The 25,782-nt window shown below is 45.8% G+C and overlaps 1 protein-coding gene across 8 annotated transcripts in view; it reads right to left on the bottom strand.

The window, feature by feature from the left end:
* EPB41L1 (erythrocyte membrane protein band 4.1 like 1) overlaps positions 1-25,782 on the bottom strand; it is a 165,319-nt gene that overhangs the window by 86,513 nt on the left and 53,024 nt on the right. For 2 of the 8 annotated variants that reach the window (XM_040330499.1, XM_040330503.1), the window contains exons 1-2: positions 3,746-3,896; positions 3,627-3,659 (exon numbers count right to left, since the gene is read on the bottom strand). The gene's annotated coding sequence lies outside the window, so the exon portion shown is untranslated. Of the gene's footprint in view, positions 1-3,626; positions 3,660-3,745; positions 3,897-25,782 lie in introns of those variants that run through there. The other 6 variants (XM_040330505.1, XM_040330506.1, XM_040330500.1 and 3 more) reach the window with 4 other exon arrangements.

Genomic DNA, 25,782 nt, shown 5'->3' with positions numbered 1-25,782 from the left:
TTGGGGCACTGGTCAAGGGGGAGGAGCTAGGAGCATCAGCGGGAGTCCCGAAAAGAGGAGGATCGCCACTGCACAGGGCAGGCAAGTACATTTTTTTTTTCTTTTTAAAGCCAAAACTTTATTACCACTAAGTTAACACTGACATGCGCTGTAGATCACAAGTACAGTGCATTTTAAACGCAGTGCAGGAATTTAGCATGAAGCACAGGTTTCCCATACCATGTTCTGATGCAGGGGCAGCCCGTCCATTAAAGGCGCTGCCCCCCCCCCCTTGTCCATCGCACTCCCCCTATGCATGCATCTGGACCCTTTCCGGACACCGGTGCATAGATTCCAATGCAGGGGCGGGTGCTGTTTTTTTGAAGCACCGATTAGAGCCAGACGCTCTAATAGGCTTCAATATAGGGTGGCTATGTTGCAGAGAGTGCACTCCGATACCACCCCGGTATGTTACAACAGCGAATTGTTGTAACACTGATCCTCTTCTCCCGGCCAATCAGGAAGCGGGTTTTGACATTGGTCACCCGATTGGCTGAAAGGACAGGTGATTCTATTGGACGCCTAGGAGAAGGAGGGGAGGAGCTGAAAGCCGCCATGGAGAAGAACTGATCCTAAAAAAAAATGCCCTAAGGCCCCTTTCACATTGGGACGTTTTTCATGCGGTACAGCGCTAAAAATAGCGCTGCTATACCGCATGAAAAATCATGCCCTGTACTCTTCAATGTGAAAGCCCGAAGGCTTTCACATTGAAGCGATGCGCTAGCAGGAACGCTCCAAAAGTCCTGCTAGCCGCATATTTACCGCGGTATAGGAGCGGTGTGTTCACCGCTCCTATACCGCGCCTTCCCATTGAAATCAATGGGAAAGCGCGGTAATACCGCCGCAACGCGGGCGGTATTAACCCTTTTTCGGCCGCTAGCGGGGGTTAAAACCTCACCGCTAGCGGCCGAATATTGCGGTAAACACGATGGTATAGCCGCGCTACAAATAGCGCGGCTATACCGTCACCGCGGCTGACGCTTCAGTGTGAAGCCAGCCTAAGCAAGCTCTAAAAAGAAAGAAATAGATACACCAACAAACACTTGGGGCTTGTTTACACTAGCGGTTGGGGGGGGGGGGGGGTTCGGGGCTAAAATAAAACCATGTGGTTGAATGGTTGAACTGCATTTTTACCGCAAACCCCCCCCCCCCCATTAGCTGCAGAGGACAGGGGTGTACATATGCCCTGGCTGCAAGGCTTTGCAACTGCAGCAGCAATCATACCCCTTGACACATTTGTTCAATACTGCCGCTGAACATGAGCCATTTAAGTGACTGAGGCTGCACTGCTACTATCCCACAACCATGCACAATGCACGTGGTGCAGCATTTAGGGGGTTAAAACACCTCTGAAAATCGATCCCAACTCAGATTGCTTTTCAGAGGAATGGCAGTCCTTTTGCCGCTAGTGTAAACAAGCCCTTGGGCATGGTTAGGAAAATAGTGATCTTTATGAAAGGTTACATAATTGAAACATGATAAGAGAAAATATCTTCCTTCCATATTTTCAAACGACAATACTGTATAATTTTCTAAGATTCAAATGTCATGTGGGCGGGGCTTCGAGGACCAGTAAACCTCTTTCCCAAAACATCATAAAGGATTATAAAAATCAAGCTACTACAACTTTGTTTTCAACAGTTTTCACCAATTCTGTACAGAGATCTTTGACATTTATGTAAATGTGTTCTGCTGCAAACTTATCAGAGACAAGATGTAGATAGATAGGAATAAATTAAAAGTGTTTAAATGGATCCTTTTATCCAGAAAACACAGGAGAGTTTACACAGAGAAAGGTAGGACTAGTAAGGTCATCTAAAACAAATCAGAAGGGGGTTGTAGATGGTGGTCATGTCAAAGGGGGTTGTAGGTGGCGGTCATGTCAAAGGGGGTTGTAGATGGCGGTCATGTCAAAGGGGGTTGTAGGTAGTGGTCATGTCAAAGGGGGTTGTAGGTGGCAGTCATGTCAAAGGGGGTTGTAGGTGGTTGTCATGTCAAAGGGGGTTGTAGGTGGTGGTCATGTCAAAGGGGGTTGTAGGTGGTGGTCATGTCAAAGGAGGTTGTGGGTGACGGTCATGTCAATGGGGGTTGAAGGTGGTGGTCATGTCAAAGGAGGTTGCGGGTGGTGGTCATGTCAAAGGGGGTTGTAGGTGGCGGTCATGTCAAAGGGGGTTGCAGGTGGTGGTCACGTCAAAGGGGGTTGTAGGGTGGCGGTCATGTCAATGGGGGTTGCAGGTGGTGGTCATGTCAATGGGGGTTGCAGGTGGTGGTCATGTCAAAGGGGGTTGCAGGTGGTGGTCATGTCAAAGGGGGTTGCAGGTGGTGGTCATGTCAAAGGGGGTTGCAGGTGGTGGTCACGTCAAAGGGGGTTGTAGGTGGTGGTCATGTCAAAGGGGGTTGTAGGTGGTGGTCACGTCAAAGGGGGTTGTAGGTGGTGGTCATGTCAAAGGGGGTTGTAGGTGGCGGTCATGTCAAAGGGGGTTGTAGGTGGTGGTCATTTAAAAGGGGGTTGCAGGTGGCTGTCATGTCAAAAGGGGGTTGTAGGTGGTGGTCATGTCAAAGGGGGTTGTAGGTGGTGGTCATTTAAAAGGGGGTTGCAGGTGGCGGTCATGTCAAATGGGGGTTGTAGGTGGCAGTCATGTCAAAGGGGGTTGTAGGTGGCGGTCATGTCAAAGGGGGTTGTAGGTGGCAGTCATGTCAAAGGGGGTTGTAGGTGGCGGTCATGTCAAAGGGGGTTGTAGGTGGTGGTCATGTCTAAGGGGGTTGTAGGTGGTGGTCATGTCAAAGGGGGTTGTAGGTGGTGGTCATGTCAAAGGGGGTTGCAGGTGGCGGTCATGTCAAAGGGGGTTGTAGGTGGTGGTCATGCCAAAGGGGGTTGCAGGTGGCAGTCATGTCAAAGGGGGTTGCGGGTGGCAGTCATGTCAAATGAGGTTGCGGGTGGTGGTCATGTCAAATGAGGTTGCGGGTGCTGGTCATGTCAAAGGAGGTTGCGGGTGGTGGTCATGTCAAAGGGGGTTGTAGGCGGCGGTCATGTCAACGGGGGTTGTAGGCGGCGGTCATGTCAAAGGGGGTTGTAGGTGGCGGTCATGTCAAAGGGGGTTGTAGGTGGCGGTCATGTCAAAGGGGGTTGTAGGTGGTGGTCATGTCAAAGGGGGTTGTAGGTGGCGGTCATGTCAATGGGGGTTGCAGGTAGTGGTCATGTCAAAGGGGGTTGCGGGTGGTGGTCATGTCAATGGGGGTTGTAGGTGGCGTTCATGTCAAAGGGGGTTGCAGGTGGTGGTCATGTCAAAGGGGGTTGTAGGTGGTGGTCATGTCAATGGGGGTTGCAGGTGGTGGTCATGTCATCTGTCACAGTGTGGGGGAGATTTACTAAAACTGGAGCAGCTGTGCACAGTAACCAATTATCATCTATCTTCAGCTTGTTAAACAAAGCTTAGACAATAAAACCTGAAAGCTGATTGGTTTCTATGCACAGCTGTACCAGATTTTGCACTCTTCGGTTTTAGTAAAGTGATATGAATTGCATTGTTATGTAGGAGATAAGAAGAAGACACACATAGCTGTCAGTGTACTCGTCATATACTTACAGCTCCAGCACTGCACAGGGCTCGTCTCTGGGGCTGCAGAGAAAACACAGGACAAATCATTAGTTACCAGTTAATACTTCCCTGTTAATACAAAGACATTCGCGTGTCTGCTTCCTTACCATTCCCGGCAGGTGATCACTTCTCATGCAGGTAGGGATCATATAGCAGACCTCAGTGCCTACAAGGGGGCACCCTTGGCACTGGAGGTGTAAGCACTGTCACAGCAAAAAGCCAAGGGGGGAGTGTACAGGAACTAGATAATAGTGATCCTGAAACAGGTTCTGGAGGGCGGTGCTGCTGACAGTAAGAAGTCAGCACCACCCGGACTTGCCGAAATCTTACCTGTATTACCTCCCGACCCCACCCCCTACAGCGACCTTCACATACCAGTGACAAACACAACCGCACAACAATCCCTTGTCTGCGACACAACACAGCCTGACTTCTAGGCACACCATTGAGTCACGCCGCCACTGCTTCTGTATGACACAAGGACGGCGCAGGCATGTAAACTGCCCACATTGTAAAATCATTTACAAGGTTACTACTGCTGAGCCTCCAGCTAAATGAATCCGACTGAATGATAAAAGCTGAACGAAATGCAGAAAAAAAAAAATGGGATTTACAATAAAAGTCTTTATTGGCAGCTAGTGACACTTGCAAGGGCAGCGCTTTAAAATCAAGGACTGTCCTTGGAAGATCAGAAACAGCTGAACAATAGATGTAAACTGCAACAACGCGCTTCTCTTATTTGCGCGGTTTTGTTTTGTTAACATGGTTGTGAAGCCTGAGGCCTCGTACACACGGGCAAACATGTACGATGAAAACGGTCCGCCGGACCGTTTTCAGCGGACATGCCCGCCCGGAGATTTCTGTATGATGGCTGTACACACCATCATACAGAAATGAGAGTCAATCCGCGCGGACAGACAGCGCGGTGACGTGTTCGCGCCGTCGCCGCGACGTTGAAAGGTCAATGCTTTCACGCATGCGTCAAAGTCATTCGACGAATGCGAGGGATGGCGGCCGCTCGGTAATGTACGGTAAGTCTGTACAGACGACCGAACATGTCCGATGGACAGGATTCCAGCGGGCATGTTTCTAAACAAGTTTAGAAACATTTGCCCGCTCGAAAATGGTCTGGCGGGCAAATGTACGCTGGAATCCTGTCCGATCGGCCGTACACACGACCGAACATGTCTGCTGAAACAGACATGTTCGGTCTTGTGTACGGGGCCTTACATATACCCATTGAAGTGACGGGCACCAGGGGATACACACGGATGAAACTAATCTCCCTACATAGGTTGTACCTGTTTATCAGCAGTCTTCTCTTTTTTTTTTACATCTGTTCAAAGCGTAGAATATTTAGGCTCCATTCACAGCAATGTGTATTTTCATGCTTTTTGCAGAAATGCAGGACATTTTTGTGCCTCTGCATTTTTGGAAAGGGTCAGGGACAGGGCGGACTGACCATTTGGCCACTTGGGCACTGCCCGAGGGCCCCATGCCACTAGGGGGCCCCATCAGGGTTGCCAGCCTCAGTAAAACCAGGGACAGTATGTAAAAATCTTTTTTTTTTTAAATCCCAAGATTATAGCTTCCCCAGTACATTTTCAATGTGTGTATTCTGTGTGTATGTATATTGTGTGTGTATACTTTGTGTGTCTGTGTGTGTGTATACTTTGTGTGTATGTATACTGTGTATGTATACTTTATGTATGTGTGTGTGTGTGTGTATACTGTGTGGCCCCATAATCTCCTATTGCCTGGGGGTCCCATGATCTCCTATTGCCCAGGGGTCCCATGATCTCCTATTGCTCGGGGGTCCCATGATCTCCTATTGCCCGGGGGTCCCATAATCTCCTATTGCCTGGGGGCCCCATAAGATCTTATTGCCCAGGGGTCCCATGATCTCCTATTGCCCGGGGGTCCCATGATCTCCTATTGCCCGGGGGTCCTATAATCTCCTATTGCCTGGGGGTCCCATAATCTCCTATTGCCTGGGAGCCCCATAAGCTCTTATTGCCCAGGGGTCCCATTAACTCCTATTGCCCGGGGGTCCCATGATCTCCTATTGCCCGGGGGTCCCATAATCTCCTATTGCCTGGGGGCCCCATAAACTCTTATTGCCCGGGGTCCCATGATCTCCTATTGCCCGGGGGTCCCATGATCTCCTATTGCCCGGGGGTCCCATAATCTCCTATTGCCTGGGGGCCCCATAATCTCCTATTGCCTGGGGGCCCCATAATCTCCTATTGCCTGGGGGCCCCATAATCTCCTATTGCCTGGGGGCCCCATAAGCTCTTATTGCCTGGGGGTCCCATAATCTCCTATTGCCTGGGGGTCCCATAATCTCCTATTGCCTGGGGGCCCCATAATCTCCTATTGCCTGGGGGCCCCATAAGCTCTTATTGCCTGGGGGTCCCATAATCTCCTATTGCCTGGGGGTCCCATAATCTCCTATTGCCTGGGGGTCCCATAATCTCCTATTGCCTGGGGGCCCCATAATCTCCTATTGCCTGGGGGCCCCATAATCTCCTATTGCCTGGGGGGTCCCATAAAAACTGACAGGGGTTCTAAGCCCTCTCCACTCTCCAAAACAAAACAAAAAAGTTTGGTCTTTAGTTATACTTTGAAGCAGATCTTCACCAATTTCAATAACATCCTCCCACCTTTCTCTGTCACACATCCCAGGAGGCAGCGCACCAGATCCCTCGCATGCGCAGGCGCGCTATGGGTCTGTGCCAACTCTAAGGTGTCATAGACCTGGCAAAGACTCACAGCATGTCTACGCATGTGCCAGATCTCATTTCAAGATTGCAGAGCTGGAGATGAGTGACGCAAGGGGAACTTTGACAGTAAGAAATGAGTGCTGGATTCCATGAACTAGTATGTACGTTTTATTTGCATACAGGGATAAGTGTTTTTTTTGTTGGGGGGGGGGGGGGGGGTAGGTGGGGTGAAGTTCTTCCTTAAGAATGAAAACTACTATTGTAGCTTTCATTCATGATTTACTTTTAAGTATACATTTTATTATTTTTTTAAACAAACTTTTAGCCCTTTTTATGGTTTGAATATAACATTTTTAACCACTTAAGCCCCGGACCATTTTGTTGCTAAAGGACCAGGCCCCTTTTTGCGATTCGGCACTGCGTCGCTTTAACTGACAATTGCGCGCTCGTGCGACGTGGCTCCCAAACAAAATTGACGTCCCTTTTTCCCCACAAATAGAGCTTTCTTTTGGTGGTATTCGATCACCTCTGCGTTTTTTATTTTTTGCGCTATAAACTAAAATAGAGCGACAATTTTGAAAAAAAACTGTATTTTTTACTTTTTACTATAATAAATATCCCCCAAAAATGTATAAAAAAACCCACATTTTTTTCCCTCAGTTTAGGCCGATACGTATTCTTCTACCTATTTTTGGTAAAAAAAACAAAAACCGCAATAAGCGTTTATTGATTGGTTTGCGCAAAAGTTATAGCGTCTACAAAATAGGGAATAGTTTTATGGCATTTTTATTATTTTTTTTTTTTTACTAGTAATGGCGGCGATCAGTGATTTTTATAATGGCGGCGATCGGTGATTTTTATCGTGACTGCGACATTATGGCGGACACATCGGACACTTTTGACACTATTTTGGGACCATTGTCATTTTTACAGCGATCAGTGCTATAAAAATGCACTGATAAATGTGAAAATGACACTGGTAGTGAAGGGGTTAACCTGTAGGGGGCGCTGAAGGGGTTAAGTGTGCCCTAAGGGAGTGATTCCTACTGTAGGGGGGCGTGGCTTAGCGTGTCACGTCACTGATCATCGTTCCCTATGACAGGGAACAGACGATCAGTGACAGTCTGACTAGGAAGCATGGGGAGAGGTTTGTTTACACTTACCTCTCCCCGTTCTTTAGCTCTGTGACCCGATCGTGGGACACCGGCGGCCATCGGGTCCGCAGGTCCCGCGGGCACGGTCACGGAGTACCCGACCAGGTCGCAAGTGCCACGGCTGTGCATATTAAAAGGGAATGTACCTGTACGCCAATATGCGCAGCTGTGCCATTCTGCTGACATACATCGGCGTGCAGCGGTCGGCAAGCGGTTAAAGGAGATGTATGGGGTACATAAGAAAACAAACCTTCATACTCACCTCTGTGTCAATCACCTGATCGCTCAGTTCTCTGTCTGCTCGCTGGGGCAGGAGAGGGGGCAGGTACAGCTGGCTTTGGCTATTAAACACTTGCTAAGAGCCGAAGCCAGCTGTCAATCAGGCAGCTGAGTGGATCCTGACAATACTGGCCCAGATTCAGCTACATTTGCGCGATATTTGCGGGGGAGCAGGGCAACGATTTTGCCCTGCGCCCCTGCAAATATTTTGCGCTGCCCTCGATTCACGGAGCAGTAGCTCCGTAAATTGCGAGGGCGCGCTGGCAAAATTGCCCGGCGTAAGCGCGCGCAATGTAAATGATCCCGCCGGGGGCGGGAATCATTTAAATTAGGCACGCTCCCGCGCCGAGCGTACAGCGCATGCTCCGTCGGGAAACTTTCCCGACGTGCATTGCGGCAAATGACGTCGCAAGGACGTCATTTGCTTCAAAGTGAACGTGAATGGCGTCCAGCGCTATTCACGAATCACTTACGCAAACGACGTGAAATTCAAATTTCACGTCGCGGGAGCGGCGGCTATACTTTAGCATTGGCTGCCCCTACTATTAGAAGGGGCAGCCTTGCGCTAAAGTTGCCGTACGGAAACTCCGTACCTGGCTTGCGCAGGGCCCGCGCAAGTTTGTGAATCAGTGGTAGTATGCAATTTGCATACTACACGCTGATCACAATGGGAGCGCCCCCTAGCGGCCCACGCAAGAATGCAGCCTAAAATCTGCGTGGCATAAGAGCCTTATGCCGCGCAGATTTTAGCCTGCAGTCGGTGTAACGAGGTTCCTGAATCAGGAGCACTCATTACACCGGAGCAAGTAAGCAATTGCGCCGTGTAACTTATGGTTACACGGGCGCAATTGCTTCTTGAATCTGGGCCACTGTCGGGATCCTTCCAGAGCCTGGAGCAGCTCTGTGATGCACCTGATAATGGGCAATAGCCCGCTATTAGCTGACTAAGGCAGGTCATACATGCTCGATATTCTAACAAATTTCCTTTTCAAAATCTGAAATTTTGTGCGTTTTGTGATCCGATGGCGCCACCATTGATTTTCGAAATTCGACCAACCAAGCTTTCAATTTCACCTCATGTTCCTACAGAAAATAATTTTCGTGGCTGGGAATCTTCTTTTCTTTTTATGGAATTTTCTTTTCCTGCACTCGTGCATTCCTAGTCTATTACATTTCTCGCACGATTCTCCCATCATTGCTTAGAAAATTGTTTGTTTCTCCAAAAATTTTCAACATGCCCGATTACTCAAATTTGATGGCCGCACGAAAATCTGCGGTTGCTGCAGCCCACTAATGGTGCGAAAAAATTCTTTAGAAATTCGACCCGTGTATGGCCAGCCTTAGGCTGGGTTCACATTAGTCCGGTGCGAATTGCAGCTCTGGTTTCCCAATGAAGATAAAAATGATTCATTCAGCGGTTCCCTTCCGTTGTAGCTGGGGATCAGCTGACCAGGGAGAGGGGGGAGGTGTAGGAGGAGGGGGAGAGAATTTCTGTTCACAACGGAACACATCTACGAATCAGATGCGTTCCCAATGAAGATCTGTTGCCTGCAATTCGCTCCGCAATGCCTAGAAAACGCACAGGTTTTTTGTTCAATGCGGAGTGCGGATGCACCGCACATATGTGAACCAGACCCATTGAAAATAACATATTTTCCAATGTTGTGCGAATTGGATTCGGTGTACGCCGCTTCCAATTTGCATGTGTGAACCCAGCCTCAAGGTTACAGGACTGCAAAACTAAATGCACGCCAGTGTGATCAAGAAGAGAAGAATTGCCAAATGTCTCTTAACCGCTTGAGGCCCACGCTATATTCAAATGACGGCTACAGCGCGGGCCTGAAAATCCGGGAGGCCGTCAATAGACGTCCTCCCCTTTGCGCGCGCTGTGATCACCGAGTCACTGAGACTCGGTGGATCACAGATCTGTGTAAGGGGCCAGTCCCAGCCCCTTACCACGTGATCAGCTGTCAGCCAATGACAGCTGATCACATGATGTAAACAAAGGATCGGTAAACGATCACTGGCTTGTTCACAAGGGACATCAGTCCCGAAGAGGAAAGAGGCACATCTGCCTCCACTGTGCCCATAAATACCGCCTGCCAGTGCCACCTGCCACAGTGCTACCTATCAATACCCACAAGTGCCACCTACCAATGCCCACCTGTGATGCCAATCAGTGCCACCTAGGAATGCTGCCTATCAGTGCCCATTATTGCTACTCATCAGTGCCCATCACAGTTACCTATCAGTGCCCATCACTGCCACCTATCAATGCCAACTATTAGTGCCACCAGTGCCACCTATCAATGCCCTTCAGTGCCACCCCTCAGTGCCCATCAGTGCCGCCTTATCGGTGCCCATCAATGCAGCCCATCGGTGCCCATCAGTGCAGCCTCATCAGCGTACATCAAGAGAAAATGAGAAAAATTACCCGTTTGCCAAATTTTATAACGAAATATAAAAACAAAAATTTTGTTTTTTTTTAAATCTGTCTTTTACATTTTTTTTAACAAAAAATAAACACCCCAGAGGTGATCAAATACCACCAAAAGAAAGCTCTATTTGTGGGGAAAAAAACTATAAAAAATTCATTTGGGTACAGTGTTGTACGACCGCACAATTGTCATTCAAAGTGTGACAGCGCTGAAAGCTGAAAATTGGTCTGGGCAGGAGGGGGATTTAGGTGCCCAGTAAGCAAGTGGTTAAATTTGCATTTGTTCGCACTTGTAGTGCCAAATTTAAGAGAAACTACTTTGTGCAATAACATTGTTCTAGTGTCTTTCTGAAAGAGACATATCACAGCCGAAATTTTTTTAGTAAAACTGATTATGTTTTCCTAACCCTAGAATTTTAGTAAATCATTATTGTTGGAAAGGAAGTGTTACTGGCAGAAAAAACAAGTGAAAATAAAATGAAATAAAAAAAAAGCCTAAAAACAAATGAATGCAGCCAACACACCCACAGACAAATAAGCTGAAAAGAACCACATTTTTGTTCTGGGCTTAGATCAAGGTTTTTCAACCAGTAGTGCCTTGGCAAAATACCTAAAAAATTCCCCAAAAATTGTCAACAAGCCAGCAAGTGCATCAATTCTGCCTTTTTGTTACAAAAAATCAACAGATTTTTATTGTGCGTGATTTCCATCTTGGGCACCACGCAGGCCAACCACTGGCATCCTAACAATCAATGACGTCAACATTTGATAAGCAGGATGTCGGGCATCTTAACAGTATGCTTGTTTACCCCTCCCCTGCTCCTCAGCACTCGGGTTGGCGGAGAGAGGAGAGAAAATTAGGGAGAGCAGAACCACTGGAATAGTAAGTCAGTACCGGTTTGCAAAAGGTGGAAAAAAAAATCATCTCTAATGCTGGGTGGCCTCCATGTGTGGATGCTGCTGTGATATGGGATACTGTTTCGTTTTTACATTTTAGAATAGGGTGCTTTTAGAGTGTGCATCATTTTAAAGGGTGCCTTGGCTAAAAAATAAAAATAAAACTCGGGGCCAAAGCCACAGGGAGTGGAGGGTTGTTGAAGGCCAAATGTAATGTGTACGAGCAGGGCTTTTTTTCTCAGAGAATAGGTGCAGGAACTCCTCCCTTCCAAGTCACCCTTGACTCCACCCCCTACTCACCTCTGAGCACCGTTCCTTGGTTCCACCCCTTACCCACCTCCCCAGTACCACCCATTTTAGAGAATGCAGAAACAAGTATTATTTTGTGGTGCTAAGTATTTTGTATAGAATTTGTTAAAGCGGTTGTAAACCGCATATATAATTTTTTTTTTTTTTTTTACCTGCAAGGCAAAATGCATAATCAGCTAGTATGCACCGCATAATAGCTGATTATGAAATACTTACCTAAAAACGAGGTGAACAACACTTACCTGGTTCACGCCGAGCGAGATGTCATCTTGCTCCGGCGTGTCTTCCGGGTATCGCCGCTCCAGCGCTGTGATTGGCTGGAGCGGCGCCGCTCCAGCGCTGTGATTGGCTGGAGCGGCGATGACGTCACTCCCGCGCATGCGCGCGGGAGATTTAAAAATCGGCAAGGTCCGGCGGCTGCCGGATCTTCCGCCGTGGATCCCCCCTGCGCATGCGCCGCCCGCATTGCGAGGGGAATATCTCCTAAACCGTACAGGTTTAGGAGATATTCTTTTTACCTACAGGTAAGCCTTGTTATAGGCTTACCTGTAGGTAAAAGTGCAAATTTAAGGTTTACAACCGCTTTAATGAAAACAAGAAGAAAGTAAAATGGATCTAGCAACAATGTACACCCCAGCGACAATAGATACACCCCAGCAACAATGGACACCCAACAGCCAGCATCAATAGACCCTTCAGCAGCCAGCATATCCCTCCCAGCAACGATTGACCCCCTGCAACATAAGACCCACCCCCAGCAACAATAGACCCCCCTGCACTGATAGATCCCCTCCAGCAACAATAGCTTCCCCAGTAGCCAGCATTAATAGACCCTCCAGCAGCCAGCAGATCCCTCCCAGCAACAATTGACCCCCCTGCAACATAAGACCCACCCACAGCAACAATAGCTACCCCACCTGCAACAATAGACTCCACTGCAAAAATAGATCCCCTCCAGCAACAATAGATTCCCCAGTAGCCAGCATCAATAGACCCTCCAGCAACAAGCAACAAAGATCCCTCTCTCAACAGTACATCCCTCCTTGCAATGACTGACCCCCCAGCAACAATAAATTCCCAGAGAGCAACAGAAGAACTCCCCAGTAACAATAGACCCTCTTCCTTTGCAAAAGAGATCCCCTCCAGCAACAATAGATCCCCCAGCAGCCAGCATCAATAGACAGATCATCCAGCACATCCCAGAACCTCTTTCCATTACATACATTCAGTACAGGAGGTGCCGGAACTGCGTTCCCCTGCATTCCCGCTGAAAAAAAGCCCTGTGTAAGAGAGATCTGAAGCATGGGAGAGGCTTATATTGAGTCTTGAAGGCAAGAGTCTTAAGCCCTGTACACACGGCCAGGATTCTCGTCAGGAAAAAAACGAAGATTTTCTTGCCGGCCGAGTGTATACACGTACAACTCAAAAGAACCGCCGTTCTTTTGAATGGCACGAACGCGGTGATGTCATTGACGATGAGCATGCGCTGGTCACATTTGATGCCGTCGCCGCCGTCTTGCTTCACCCTACCTATGCCTTGGAAGCTACCTTGCGTACGTCAAAGTCATTTCGAGCATGTGTGGGTTTCCATGGAGGCAGGTGGGAATACACACGCTCGGGTTTCTCAGCAGGAAAACACTGCCGAGAATCAAGACGAGAAAATAGAGAGCAGGATCTCTATTTTTCTTCTCTATTGTCGAGATTCTGGGTGGTTTTCCCGTCAAGAAACCTCAAAGCCTCGCGCACGGTTTAATCAGGAAGAATGCTCTGCCAAATGACGATTTGCCAGGGGTCACGAAATCCCAGGCCGTTCCCAGCCTCTTCGCAGCCCCTCCTTCCGATCACGGCATGGCTGGGGAGCGGAGACTAGAGGTCAGCTGACTGGTGAGGAATGTGAAGTGGGAGGGGCTGGAGGAGACCCCATCTCCAGATTTCGGCAAAGGTGTCACTGCTGTGAGACACCACAGAGCTGGAGACACAGTGAGTAACACTACTTGTGATTAGAGTTGCCATTAGAAGTCCCCACTACAGTTCTCAGATCAGCAGATTGTGTGTGGGCTCCAGAGCATTTTTCTCGACGTGAAAAATGGGCATTAAAAATTTAGAACCTGCTCTATTTTTTTTCGTCGTTTTTCACGTCGTGAAAAACGGTCATGTGGAGGCTTTAACGACAGAGAAAAAAACGTGCATGCTCAGAAGCAAGTTATGAGAAGGGAAATTTGAATAATCAGCCCAAAGGGTGTCGCCAATCTAATGGAACTTTCCCTTTAGGCCTCGTACACACGACCGGATTTATCCGCTGGGATTGATCCGTGGATCAGTTCCAGCAGACAAATCCGGTCGTGTGTAGGCCCGAGCGGACATTTTTCGAATGGGGCTGGACGTAATTTACGTTCATGTCGAAACCAATACGTCCTTGCGGCGTACTTTGGAGCAATGCACACTGGGATATGTACACGGACGGCGCATGCGCCGTTAGTAAAAAAACGTCAATCACGTCGGGTCACCACCCATTTACATAAAACACGCCCCCCTCATACTTATTTGAATTAGGCACGCTTACGCCGGCCCCATTTACGCTACGCCGCCGTAACTTAGGAGGCAAGTGCTTTGTGAATACAGCACTTGCCTCTCTGATTTACGGCGGCGTAGCGTAAATACGATACGCTACGCCGCCGTACAAATGCGCCGCCCTACCTGAATCTAGCCCTATATTTTTTTCAATGTATCTATGTAATTTCTCCTTAACGTAAAGTGGAACATTACTCCTGGAAAATTAAGTCCTGCTAGATCACTTCAGATTTGCCCCTTATGCAGCGATGTAAAATATTAACTATACTGTGTAAAATCCAGTAATACCTTGTATCACCCTGCTCTGCACATGCTTAATTGCTCTCCATTTTTAGGCACTGTGCTAAATTTTTAGAGGACAATCTGCTGTCAGCCTAAAGATTTATTGCTGTTCAGGGGCTCTGGGCTTCAGCAAAATGGTAGTCTACAACAAGAAGAAACAGGAACAATGCTGGAGGCAATTTACTGCACACGCTTATTTAGGTAGCATAATTATTAATGTGGAATGTATGTTTCTTGCTAAAGAACATTCTTTTTTTTTTATCAAGTTGTCATGGGTAAAGTTCTGCTTAAAAAAAAAAGACTAAATGAAAAGATCAGATTCAAATATTACCAGTAAGAAAGAAGCTTTGTGAACTAGAGTTATTGGTGCGTTATCAATGGTCTTTGTTATTTCAGGCAGGGAAGCAACTGACATCTTCTGAATTATCCAGATCGGGTTTAAGGAAGTGAAAGGGCTGGAACGATTGGACAGTCCAGTCAACCGTTGGACAGTCAGGGACACAATGATAAAAAAGGAAGTGAGACTGACTGCTGAAAAATAGATTTGTGTATCATCTACATATACAGTAAGTTATCATAAAATCTTAAAGCGTTAAGGATCAAAGGTATGAGTATCATAGTACACCAACAGACAGAGGAGATAATGTGGGAATAGGAAATACTACATTCCTGTCCCGAAGGGTAAAGAGCAGTGGCGGCTGGTGCTCAAAATTTTTGGGGGGGCGCAAACAAACAAACAAAAAAAAAACATCAATTGCAGCCTCACTGTGCCCATCAATTGCCGCCACTGTGCCCATCAAACGCAGCCACTGTGCCCATCAAACGCAGCCACTGTGCCATACAATTGTCGCCACTGTGCCATACAATTGTCGCCACTGTGCCCCTCAATTGTCGCCACTGTGCCCATCAATTGTCGCCACTGTGCCATGCCAAAAATTGTGGCCACTGTGCCATGCCATTGTCGCAGCTGTGCCCATCAATTGTCACCACTGTGCCATGCCAAATGCAGCCACTATGCCATCAATTGTCGCCACTGACCATGCCAAACGCAGCCACTGTGCCATGCCATCAATTGTTGCCACTGTGCCATGCCATTGTCGCAACTGTGCCCATTGATTTTCGCCACTGTGCCATCAATTGTCGCCATGCCATGCCAAACGCAGCCACTGTGCCATGCCATTGTCGCCACTGTGCCGATCAATTGTCGCGACTGTGCCATGCCAAATTCAGCCACTGTGCCATCAATTGTCGCCACTGTGCCATGCCAAACGCAGCCAATGTGCCATCAATTGTCGCCACTGTGCTCATCAATTGTCGCCACTGTGCCATGCCATTGTCGCAACTATCCAGGGCTCCCTCTTATCCGGGGCTCCCCTAAAGAGATTTCCCCTCATTTCCTGTCCCCCTAACAATGGTTTTAGCAGACAGGAAGTGAGGACAGTGAGGCAAAAATAAAATCCCCTACTATACTAAAACAAAAAAATATGTATTTCTGTTGGGAATCGACTCTCACATCCTGTCTGCTGAAATGTCAGTAAGAAAGGATGGGAGGATAAATCTCTCTGACAGAGCCTGAGATAGCAGGGGTTCTAACCCTTCCCTTCTCGGTCCAAAAAAATGAAGAAAAATGTGTCTGGACTTTAAACATTCACTAAATGCTAGGAACTCTATTTATGAAAAATATATTTTTTTTCCATTTTATGTCAGTAAGCACCCTCTCTCATAATTTCATAAGACTTCTTTGTAAAGCTCTGAAATAAAACGCTGCGGGGAAAACTCGGTACAAACACCACTTGTGTCAAACACCAAATTAAAATATCTGCTGGAAAAATAGTCCTTTTACATAACTAGTTTATAATTTGTATTTTCTGGAAAACTAAAATGAATTCCAATAATCAAAATTATATGAAAAAAAATGTAGAATATCAATAAAAATGTGTTTTCATAATAGGTGTCAGGCTAATTATTATTAAAAAGACATTAGTAAAAACCATCCTGTACATATGCACGTTCAACATTCACTTTGTTATTACTATAATAAATCAGTATGTGTGGCTGTGATAACACAAGCTCTATGTTGTCTTATCAGACTCCACATTTCTTAATAATAAGAGTGTCTGAGCAGCTTTTTGAATCTGGCTCTGAGCTGTCACTGATAATAAGAACAGCTACAAATAAGAACTATGGCAATTTGTTTTCTGTGAAACAAGTGTTAAAGTTCACCTTCCCAGGAAAAAAAAATGCACTTTTTATTCTGAAAAAAAATATGTACATTTATTATTTTTTTCCTGCAAGAGTCTGGAAAGCATTGACATATTTCCTGCCACAGACACTGACAATGGGGCACTTTTCCTCCCACTGACACCAATGATAGGGCACTTTTCATCCCACTGACACCAATGATGGGGCACTATTCCTCCCACTGACACCAATGATGGGACACCAATGATGGGACACCAATGATGGGACATTATTCCTCCCACTGACACCAATGATGGGACATTGAATGTGGGAGAAAGAGGGGACATTTTTAACACATGTCATATGTTATGTCAATAGTCTCCTTCCCAGGCACTTTGTTCCCAATATTCAAGACTCAGATTTTCTTCCAAAGTACGAGGTTTATTCTCCAAGACAGGACAAGCAAACAGTCAATGCTTACATAATGACAGCTGATAACACATGGCAAGATGATAATTTCAGAAAGGTTTCAGAAGGAGGAAATAGATGTAATGATGGTATGATGGTACGTCTTTCTGCTCGGCTTCCATAGAGAAAGCTTCCTGCTGGGTGGGGCTTCCTACCCCCATCTCCCTGTAGGGTCGGTGACCCTGAGGTCCTAACTAGCTACTCAAACCACATATATACTTATAGGGCCGGATTTAGGTAGAATGGCGTAACTTTGTGCGGGCGTAACATATCCTATTTACGTTACGCCTCCGTAACTTTTACAGGCAAGTGCCGTATTCTCAAAAATTGCCGCGGCGTAGCGTAAATAGGCCGGTGTAAGCCCGCCTAATTCAAATTGTGAAGAAGTGGGCGTGTGTTATGTAAATCAGGCTTGACCCGACGTGATTGACGTTTTTCCCGAATGGCGCATGCGCCGTCCGTGGAATTTCCCAGTGTGCATTGCTCCAAAGTACGCCGCAAGGACATCATTGGTTTCGACGTGAACGTAAATGACGTCCAGTCCCATTCACGGACGACTTACGCAAACGACGTAACTTTTTCAAATTTCGACGCGGGAACGACGGCCATACTTAACATTGGTACGCCGCACTTACGCCACCATATAGCAGGGGTAACTATACGCCGAGAAAAGCCTAACGTAAATGGCGTAGCTGTACTGCGTCGGCCGGGCGTACGTTCGTGAATTTGCGTATCTAGCTGATTTACATATTTCAACGCGTAAATCAGCGTACACGCCCCTAGCGGCCAGCGTAATAATGTAGTTACGATCCGACGGCGTAAGAGACTTATGCCTGTCGGATCTAATAGATATCTATGCGTAACTGATTCTAAGAATCAGGCGCATAGATACGACCGGCCGGACTCAGAGATACGACGGCGTATCTGGAGATACACCGTCGTATCTCCTCTGAGAATCTGGCCCATACTGTTTTAAAAGCCAAGCTAAGCATATTTACATTTAGACTAGCTCCAAGAAAGGTGGTGATGCTCCTGTCAAACGTAACACCCACTTGTGTATATTTAAGTAACATATCTCCACCCATTGTCTTGACATAGAACTCCAAAAATACATGTAGCCTACAACAGATGGCATTTCTCTGTCCTCAGCAAACCTCAAAATTAACATGTTTAACCAGTGATTCAAAAAACTTTTTATCACATAAAATAGTAATAATTTAAAAATCTAACATCCTCCCACTGACACCAATGATGGGACACTATTCCTCCCACTGATACCAACAATGGGGCACTATTCCTCCTGCTAACACCAATGATGCGACACTAATCCTCCCAACTGACACTAATGATGGGTCTCTATTCCTCCCCCTAATAGCAAAGAGGGGACACTGTTTACTGACACATGACATTTTCTACTTCTGCTGGCCACAGACTGGCCCCCTAAAGTTTGAAGAACAGTAGTAAACTGGCCCTTTGTTTAGAACCCCAGAAGTGATCAAATACCACCAAAAGAAAGCTCTATTTGTGGGAAGAACATGATAAAAATGTGTTTGTGTACAGTGTTGTATGACCGCGCAATTGTCATCCAAAGTGCGACAGCGCGGGAAGCTGAAACTAGTCCTGGGCAGGAAGGAGGGAAGTGCCTGGTATTGAAGTGGTTAAAGCAAACTTTCCATGTCCGACTGCAGTGTGTCTTTGATTTGTAATTCTAGGCTGCACAGCACTGTATACATGATTTCTGCTTGCGCTGCATGTTCATCCAACTTTTCGGATGTAATTAATATGTCATTCTATAGAACAGCACAAGCTCTTATAAGCGCTGCCTATTTCTGTCAACGAAATAATAATCTGTGTCGCCCGGCCATCAGCGTAATACAAGTGTAGAAAAACTCAGCTGTCTGACAAATCACAGCGACAGCAAGACGTACCTTATTATTTCATTTGATGCTGCAGAGTAATTAGAAAAAATGGAAATCAGCCTCGCATGTCAGACACATAGGCCGGCGGTCGTGCCAGCCAAAATTTTAATGAAGGGTTTATTTTAGAAAATATGTTTAGTGTAAATCCGGTCAGAAACCAAAGAGGAAAAGCCTGGTTCATCTACAAAGTGCAAATTCAGCAGCTTGCCTCCATTGTGAACAGACATGACATTGGGGGGGTTATTTACTAAGGGCCAGATCCACAGATAATTAGATGGGTGCAGCGTATCAGAGATACGCTACGCCGCCGTACCTTACCTGGCGCATCTTCGAATCCTCAAAGAATTTGCGCCTTAAGTTACGGCGGCGTAGTGTATTTCTGGCGGCGGAATTCAAATCGGCCGGTAGGGGGCGTGATTCATTTAAATGAAGTGCGTCCCCGCGCCGAATGAACTGCGCATGCGTCGTTCTGAAATTTCCCGCCGTGCATTGCGCTAAATGACGTCGCTAGGATGTCATTTTTTTAACTTAGACGTGAGTTACGTCCATCCCTATTCACGGACGACTTACGCAAAAAAATTAAAAAATTTAATTTCGACGCGGGAACGACAGCCATATTTAACATGGCAAGTCTATCTATACGCCGCAAAAAGCCGACTACAGACGACGTTAGAAAATGCGACGGCCGCGCGTACGTTCGTGGATCGTCGTAAATCGCTAATTTGCATACCCGACGCGGAAAACGACGCAAACTCCACCCAGCGGGCGCCGAAGTATTGCACCTACGATCCAAAGGCGTACGAACCCGTACCCCTGTCGGATCGAACCCAGAAGCCGTCGTATCTTGGTTTGAGGATTCAAACTAAAGATACGACACGGGAAATTTGAAAGTACGCCGGCGTATCAGTAGATACTCCGGCGTACTCGCTATGTGGATCTGGCCCAATAACTGAAGAGAGAAAAACCTGGTGCAGCTCTGCATTTAAACCAATCAGCTTTCAGGTTTTATTGCCAAAGCTTAATTGAACAAGCTGAAGTTAGAAGCTGATTGGCTACCACGCAGAGCTGCACCAGATTCTGTGTGATCCAGCTTTAGCAAATCTCCCCTATAAGGATACAAGAGGATTATTTACAATAATAATCTTTGCTAATGGCTCGTACACACACACAATCCGAAAATCTGATGAAAACTACCGCTTTCGAAGCGATCGTACAATCAGGGCTGCTGTTAGAAATCACGGCCTACCTGACAGGGTCCCCCCTCAAATATATATATAAAAAAACATTTTCCCAATAAATATACTAAAATAATTCTTAGCGGACACACAGATGACAGAGAAGCTGTGTGAATTGGCCCTTTTTAAATTTTTAAATAGTTTTCAAAATTTTTGACCAAAAACATTTTATAATTTCTTTTTAAATAAATAAATTATTTTATTTTACAATTTTTACACAATTTAATTTTTTTTTTTACAAGGTATTAAAACAATACAGGGTTAAATATTATAATTTTTTTTTAACAGGAAAAGGAAGCTGGCAATTGTGTCTGTGTCTCTCCCTGCAACAGCTAAAAGTCGGCGGGAGGGTTTTCAGCTGCTGCCGAGAGCCGCACAGGGAATCCTGTAATTGCCCCTCCTTCCCTCTGGTGTTTGGGCCCCCCTGTGTGCCCGGGGCCCCTACAGTAGGACTGGTGGTCCTCCCCTATCAGTGGCCCTGCGTACAATAATCGTATAGTTAGCACAGAGCTTTCAACAACCGATCACGACAGTTCATCTGAAAATACAATAGAAATGCACTACAACACGACATCACTTCCTATTTTTTATTCTGTCATACAAGAATTTTTCGTAACTTTAGTAACCTCTCCATTTTCAATATGTGACTAGCATGCAAAAAAAAAAAGGACGATCTGTCGTCTGATTTTAGGATAGAGTGTACGGCCCATAAGACCAGCCATACACAGCTGAGATTCGAACCGCTAATGGGCAGGCTGAAGGTACCAAGTGGGTTTTAGCCCTGGTTCACACTGGGTACGATTTGGAACGATTTGAGATGCGATTTGACATGTCAAATCGCATCTCAAATCGGCGGCAATTGTCGGCAATGGCACTGTCCTAATCAGTGCGACGCCGCATCTGCGATTTCAAAAAGTAGTTCCTGTACTACTTTTTGCGATTTCGGGCCGAAATCGCGGCAAAATCGCAGCCGCGAAATCGCGGTAAAATGGCGCATTTTACCACGATTTTGAATTTGCAGCAGTGTGCACCTAGGCTTAAGAGGAGTTTTTCATCTGAAAAAATGCTCCACTGAAAAACGCAGCTGTTGGCCTTTTTTATAAACGTCCAGTGTGCATTAGGCCTTAGCATGCAGGCTGGTGTGGACAAGCCCTTTGCAAAAATATTGAAAATGTCGCTGCTACAAAATAACATTTGCTAATCACAAATGACAAAAACAGCAAAGCAATCCAACTTCCATTGAGCTACCTGCATATCCAATCCAATAACATTTCAAAAGATGGACAGAGTCCAATCATGACAAAACCGGTATGCAGGCTTCCTATTTATACTGCTCTGTGCTCATTTTTATTGCATACAAAGTGTTGAAAAGCAAAATACGACCTTGACTTTATTTTGACGTGTTTTGGGAGATTGAAGTTAATGTCTGTAACAGACTAAATAATCTGGCTGATAAGAGTTGATGAAGGTGGAAGTGGACACCAATACCAAGTAGTCTTGTCCTCAAAAAGCCCACTAAAATATGTTAATAGAAAAGCTGAACATTTAAATCATTTATTACAAAGACATTAATAATACAAATGACCATGAGTGACAATTTTGTAAGGACACTTTCACACTGAGGCGGTAGGGGCAAAACACTGCTAGTTTTAGCGGCTCTTTACTGCAGTTTAAGTGGCGCTTTGCCGCCACTAGCGGCGCGCTTTTAACCCCCCGAATGGGTTAAAAAGGGGGTTAAAGCGCCCACAAAATGCTGCTGCCGAAGCACTTTGCAGGCGCTTCGGCATTGCTGCCCATTGCTTTCAATGAGCAGGAGCGGTGTATACACCACTCCCGCACCGCCCCAAAGATGCTGTTCGCAGGACTTTGTTTCACGTCCTGCAAGCGCACCGCCCCAGTGTGAAAGCATTTGGGGCTCCTACACTGGGGCTGCAGGTGAGAAAGTTTTCAGGCGCTTTACAGGCGTCGTTTTTTAGCGCTAAAGCACCTGAAAAACGCTTCAGTGTGAAAGTGATAAATATCAGCCAGGTCTAAAAGACCCCTAATGTCTCTCCTGTCCTCCAATGAATCCAATGCCCCGCAGAAGATTTTTCCGCAGCCATACTGGTCATGAAGAAGAAAGAGAGGAGAACATACACGCGTCTGCCTCTTCTCCCTACCATCTACTTGGCGGCACTTGCCATGCTGGTCCCGGGTGCACCAATGGGCACCCGCAGCCTGGGATACATGGCAAAGCTTTGGAGGCAATCGGGTGGCTGCATAGTGGCCGGATCATTTCTATCTGACAGCCAGCAGTTGCCTTGTCAGATATAAAATCAAAGAACTGCGCTAATAAATTGAAAATTAATATAAAGATGCCTCTATATGAATAAAAATAAATAAATGTATGAATATTACTATAATTTGAACCAGACTCTCTAAATAAACGGAGAGTAACTAAAAGTATTATTATAATACATGAAATAACCCAATGATAGGTGTAATCATTCAGAGTCCAAGTATTGAACAATCCATGTAAGTGTAATCCCAATACAGGTGTTTAAACATTGATTTTCCAGTGCAAAAAGCTGCCAACATCCAACATCCTCTTTGCGACGAAACGTTGGGCAGGTGACGTTCTGACGTCACTGCGTTACCAGCCGTACTCGGAAGACACGGGCAGGCACATCGAGGAGCCGGCCGGCTCGATTTTACTACATGCTTCTAACAATCAACAGTATTGTAAGTGCGCATTTTATATTTTATAATTAATATACCCTGGATTTTATACTATGCGAGTTTTCTTTTCATGGCACATCGTTACATACCTGCATTGAGGATTTCCCTGGTGGAGAGCCGTCTGGAAGTACCAGCCTTTATGCGATTGCGATCCCCTTAATCAGAGATCAATTGTAGCTGGTAAGAGGCAGCAATTACCTATGGTGGAGGCTTTCCAATCCTCACGTTTTCTGGATGTTGGCAGCTTTTTGCACTGGAAAATCAACATTTAAACACCTGTATTGGGATTACACTTACATGGATTGTTCAATACTTGGACTCTGAATGATTACACCTATCACTGGGTTATTTCATGTATTATAATATTACTTTTAGTCACTCTCCGTTTATTTAGAGAGACTGGTTCACGTTATAGTAATATTCATACATTTATTTATTTTTATTTATATAGAGGCATCTTTATATTAATTTTCAATTTATTAGCGCAGCTACTTTGATTTTGTATTTGGTTTTGGTGTAATATAACAATTTTAGCTGCTTGCTGGTCACTTTTTGAATGAGCGCAATATTTCTTCTACCACCGGCTTGTCAGATATACACATTCTCCCACTGGCTGCATAAAACCCCCCCTTGGCTGTGAAAGGGTTAAAGGCAGTGGCGGTGCGTCCATAAGGGTGTACGGGCGCCGCCCCCTTTCTCCAGCCACCCCCTCTATGACCAATGGATAGATTTATGCATAGCATGAATCTATTCATGGCCACTGTTGACACCCCCCAATTGCTCTATACAACATTTTCCAACCCATCCAGTCCCTTTCATCTTCAATCGATCCTCCAGAGATGGTCAAAATGGTTACGAAAAAGGCTAAATTAATATTGAAATGATTTGTTCATCCAACAATCAGATGAAGATATGTGTAGCCAGCACAGAGTTAAATGAATTATTTAATAATCAATGGAAAAGAAAAATATTCTTCGACATTTCTGTTCTGGCCTCGGTGGTCTCCATACAACGTTATCTCTGGGAAAGGCTCCCGTTATAGTTACACAGCGAGACTGTAAATGTATTTCTGTCTTTATTCTGTGTCTCTTTATGTGGACATTTATTAGTTCATATCTTCTGTCCCAGTTTTACAATACACCAGACTCCCACTAACACAGCCATGTGACTTTTCTATAACACTTCGTTCACATCAGAGAGACTACACAGCTACTATAAGATAGCCCCTTGCTGGCCTTAAAGAAGAATTCTGGGCAAAATTTGTATTTCCCCATGCCTGTGTCCGCACTGCATGGGTCAACTGCTCGTTTTTGTCTAGGGCAGGGGTCTCCAAACTGCGACCCCAGGGCAAGATGTGGCCCTTTGCTAGCCTTTACCTGGCCCTTGGGTCACTATTCCTCCCACTGAAATCAACAATAGGGCACTATTTCTTCCGATACCAATTGACCACCAACCCTGAGGCCATATTTATTCTCATGGATGGAGACATTCTATGCATTAAGGTGAAAAAACATCACCTTAATGCATTAGCGGCCCCCCAGCCCCCACCATTTACTTACCTGACCCCTCGAAAGTCCTGCGCCATAAACGCGGAGGCTTCTCGGCCATCTTTCCGGCTCATTCATTGGTTGATTTAAAGCAGCGAAGCCATTGGCTTGCGCTGCTGTCAATCACATCCAATGATGCGGCGTGCTGGGGGGGGGGGCGGGACCGCCGGCTCTATCATGGGAGCATGCCCGCAAGAACTCAACACCATGCAAGCTCCTTCGCATAAAGGTGTTGACTTCTTGCGGGGGGGGGCTGAGACAGCCGCCGAGGGACCCCAAAAGACCAGGATTGGGGCCACTCTGTGCAAAACGAGCTGCACAGTGGAGGTAAGTATAACATGTTTGTTATTAAAAAAAAAAAATGGCTTTAGTGATCCTTTAATTACTTTTAAACACAGCAGTGAAAGTGTATGAACTGTCCTTCATGCCCTATAGTCGTCTTTCAACTAGAAGACGTTTCCATATTTCCGAGTTTCATTTATGCAATAGCTTTATAGTAAACAGTTATTAATAAGGAGTAAATGTAATGGAGCCTTGATTCTCCTTCTATAAAAAGGGTGCATTGTATGTTTGGAATAATCACTATATTGACATAATTCTTCAAAGTTCATGTAATTGGGAGGAGGTCAGAATGTGCAATTAGGCTTTGCTTTGATGTGTTATTCCTATGCAAGTATTGATGTTGCTTCATAGCAAACAAAAGCAGCAAAATGTGAATATGGCCTTATGTTTGCTTTAGTATGACCAGGCTATTGCACAGCCATCATTTTGTTGGTAGTTGTTGCTATGCTGGAGGTGGCATTATACATTTCTAATAGAAGTGCATGCAATAGAAAGTATAATTGTATGATAATATAATTGTATAGCATAATAGATAATATGCTATCTGAATATTCTTTAGAAGTTCTGCAATTCAATATTTTATTTTATAACAAAGGGGAGGCATTTACTAAAACTGGAGCAGCTGTTCACAGTAACCAATTAGCTTCTAAGACCCCCATACACGCTATTAGATTTCTGTCTTCAGATTTACCAAAACCATGTAGAGCAAGGGCCTGTCTGATTGCATACTAATTGAAACTCGTAAAGTGGATGTAAACCCATTTCATGACATTTGAGCTGGGCACATATATCTGCAATGTTTTGTTAAGTCTAATAGCTCTCTTCTGAACGGTTCCTCTGTTATCAGCCTGAGAACTCCTGACATATTTTTTGACTTTTTAGACAAAAACAGCCAGAATCTTTTGTCAAAGGAGGTTGCTAAAATAGAGTAGCAGAGAGCAGCTCCTATTACAAAACAGCTCTGAGAGTTTCTGCCTATGATGAGAGGGGGTGTGTGCCTTTCCTCCAATCAGCAATATTAACTATCTTGGCCTGAAGTCGCTCGCTGCCATCTCTGTGAAAACACACGCTGTGTGTATTTC

Source organism: Rana temporaria, chromosome 12, assembly GCF_905171775.1.
Source record: "Rana temporaria chromosome 12, aRanTem1.1, whole genome shotgun sequence".
NCBI classification, from domain to species: Eukaryota; Metazoa; Chordata; class Amphibia; order Anura; family Ranidae; genus Rana; species Rana temporaria.
This window is presented reverse-complemented; position numbering and strand designations above follow the sequence as displayed.